Here is a 3622-nt window from a genome sequence, read left to right as displayed (position 1 = left end):
TATCAAATTAAGACTGAATATGTACAGAAAATCCATTAGTTTAAAGGTCAATTTAATATCTTTGACTATTCGGTGTTCTATAGGAGGAAAAACCCACCTTGACAAAAGGACAAAATGAAGATTCTGTAAAGATATGGAAGTATCCAATTCTGAGACTATTTAGTCAGTTACCAGTAAAGAAATCTGGTGCTACATTGGTCCCAGGACCAACAAAAAAAGATATAGTTAAATCCAAACCAGTCATCTAAGGGGCTACTTAATGTCTAAAATACTTGTGGAAAACCAGTCAAAATATACTTGCCAGCTTAATTCAGAGGATAGTAGGGATTAAGTGATTAACTTGGTTATAAGTTTGCTTGTGTTTCTATATATATAATTTATATATCCTAATATATACAATGTTTATATGCTAATCTATATATATATACATATACATACAACACATAACTCATGTGTACCAGGCAGCGCAGTGGTAAGGAACCCTCCTGCCATGCAGGAGACACAGGAGATGTAGTTTCTATCCCAGGCCCAGGAAGATCCCCTGGAAAAGGAAATTGCAACCTACTCCAGTATTTCTGCCTGGAGAGTTCCATGGACAGAAGAGCCTGGCAGACTACAGTCCACGGGGTCGCGAAGAATCGGATACGACTGGGCACATACACAACACATAACTCAAACAGAACATACTGTGACCACATCACAATAACCAGCTTTATATATATAAGATATATAAAGTATAATGTGAAGTCAAGTGGGCCTTAGGAAGCATCACTTCGAACAAAGCTGGTGGAGGTGATGGAATTCCAGTTGAGCTATTTCAAATCCTGAGAGATGATGCTGTGAAAGTGCTGTACTCAACATGCCAGCAAATTTGGAAAACTCAGCAGTGGCCACAGGACTGGAAAAGGTCAGTTTTCATTGCAATTCCTAAGAAAGGCAATGCCAAAGAGTGTTCAAACTACTGCATAATTGCACTCATCTCACATGTTAGCAAATTAATGCTCAAAATTCTCCAAACCAGTCTTCAGCAATACGTGAACTGTGAACTTCCAGATATTCAAGCTGGTTTTAGAAAAGGCAGAGGAACCAGAGATCAAATTGCCAACCTCGCTGGATCATGGAAAAAGCAGGAGAGTTATAGAAAAACATTGATTTCTGCTTTACTGACTATGCCAAAGCCTTTGACTGTGTTGATCACAATAAACTCTGGAAAATTCTAAAAGAGATGGGAATACCAGACCACCTGACTTGCCTCTTGAGAAACTTGTATGCAGATCAGGAAGCAACAGTTAGAACTGGACATAGAACAACAGACTGGTTCCAGATAGGAAAAAGAGTACATCAAGGCTGTATATTGTCACCCTGCTTATTTAACTTATATCCAGAGTACATCATGAGAAACGCTGGGCTGGATGAAGCACAAGCTGGAATCAAGATTGTCAGGAGAAGTATCAATAACCTCAGATATGCAGATGACACCACCCTATGGCAGAAAGCGAAGAACTAAAGAGCCTCTTGATGAAAGTGAAAGAGGAGAGTAAAAAAGTTGGCTTAAAACTCAACATTCAGAAAACTAAGATCATGGCATCTAGTCCCATCACTTCATGGAAAATAAATGGGGAAACAGTGACAGACTTTATTTTCAAGGCTCCAAAATCACTGTAGATGGTGACCACAGCCATGAAATAAAAAGATGCTTACTCCTTAGAAGAAAAGCTATGACCAACCTAGACCAGCATATTAAAAAGCAGAGGCATTACTTTCCCAACGAAGGTCTGTCTAGTCAAGGCTATGGTTTTTCCAATGGTCATGTATGGATGTGAAAGTTGGACTATAAAGAAAGCTGAGTGTCAAAGAATTGATGCTTTTGCACTGTGGTGTTAGAGAAGACTCTTGAGAGTCCCTTGGACTGCAAGGAGATCTAACCAGTCCATCCTAAAGCAGATCAGTCCTGGGTGTTCATTGGAAGGACTGATGCTGAAGCTGAAACTCCAATACTTTGGCCACCTGATGCGAGGAGCTGACTCATTGGAAAAGACCCTGATGCTGGGAGGGATTGGGGGCAGGAGGAGAAGGGGACGACAGAGGATGAGATGGTTGGATGGCATCACTGACTCTATGGACATGAGTTTGAGTAAGCTCCGGGAGTTGGTGATGGACAGGGAGGCCTGGCGTGCTGCGGTCCAGGGGTCACAGAGTTGGACACGACTGAGTGACTGAAATAACTGATAAAGTTTAAACAGTTGAATTATGAAAATGTTTGGAATTTGTAACTCTTTTTTTTCCATTAAATTTTCTTTCCTTTTAGCCAAAATAACTATAATTGGCATCCTATGTCTGTCCCACCATTGCATTTTGGGAGCAAATAAGTTGGTGTATGAATTTCTAAGATTCGAAGAGGAAGCTGGATTGTTTCTGAAGATGGATTACACTCACCAGAGTCTCATTCATATCTAATTTAGAAAATTTAGGTGATGAGATTTGGGACTTTTGAGTTTATGAAATTTAGGTGAGCTTTTTGGACTTGAATTGATACTGTCATGAGTTGAGATCTTAGAAGATGAATGAATGTTGCTTGTGTGATGGGCATTAATCTGGAGGTCAGAGGTGGAATGTTGTAGGCAGTGACAGAATAATATTCCATCAAAGATGACCCTGTCCTAACCCACAGAATCTGGGACTATGTTAGATTATGTAACAAAGGGAAATTAATATTGCAACTTTAATTAAGGTTGCTATAATCAGCTGACCTTGAAAGGCATCCCAGTGTAATTACAAGGGTCCCTATAAGTGAAATAGAGAGGCAGAAGAGAGAGAACCAGTGATGCGGAACTGTGAAAAGGATTTGGTGCAGTGTTGCTGCTTTGGGGATGGAGAAAAGAGGCCAAAAGCCAAGGTCCACGAGTGGCCTCTAGGATCTGGAAGGAGCATGAAAAAATGTGCCCCTTGTGCCTCCAAGAAGAAACATAGCACTGCCAACCTCTTGATTTTAGTTCAGTAAAGATCATTTTTGGATGACTTCTAGAACTTTATTTTTTATTTATTTATTTTTTTGTTGGTTGATTTTCTTTCTTTTTTATTTATTTATTTTTTAGAACTTTAAAATAATGGACTTCTGTGGTTTTAAGACAGTGTTTGTGATAATTCTTTATAGCAACAATAAGTAACTAATGTAGATTTAGATATATTTAAAAGATTTAGTGTTTCCAGTAGTCATGTATGGATGTGAGAGTTGGATCATAAAGAAGATGATTCAATCTGCTTTCAAATTGCGGTCTGGAGAAGACTTTCTAGAGTACCTTGGATAACAGGTCAAACCAGTCAATCCTGAAGGAAATCAACCCTGAATATTCATTGGAAGGACTGATGATGAAGCTGAAGCTCCAATACTTTGGCCACCTGATGTGAAGAGTCAGCTCATTGGAAAGACCCTGATGCTGGGAAAGATTGAAGGCAAAAGGAGAAGAGGATGACAGAGAATAAGCTGGTTGGATGGCATCACTGGCTTGATGGACATGAGTCTGAGCAAACTCTGAGAGACGGTGAGGGGTAAGGAGGGCTGGCATGCTGTGGTCCATGGGGTGCAAAGAGTCAGAGATGACTTAGCGACTGGGCAGCAACA

The sequence above is a fragment of the Odocoileus virginianus genome, chromosome 4 (genome assembly GCF_023699985.2).
Source record: "Odocoileus virginianus isolate 20LAN1187 ecotype Illinois chromosome 4, Ovbor_1.2, whole genome shotgun sequence".
NCBI lineage: Eukaryota > Metazoa > Chordata > Mammalia > Artiodactyla > Cervidae > Odocoileus > Odocoileus virginianus.
Note: the sequence above shows the minus strand (reverse complement) of the source record.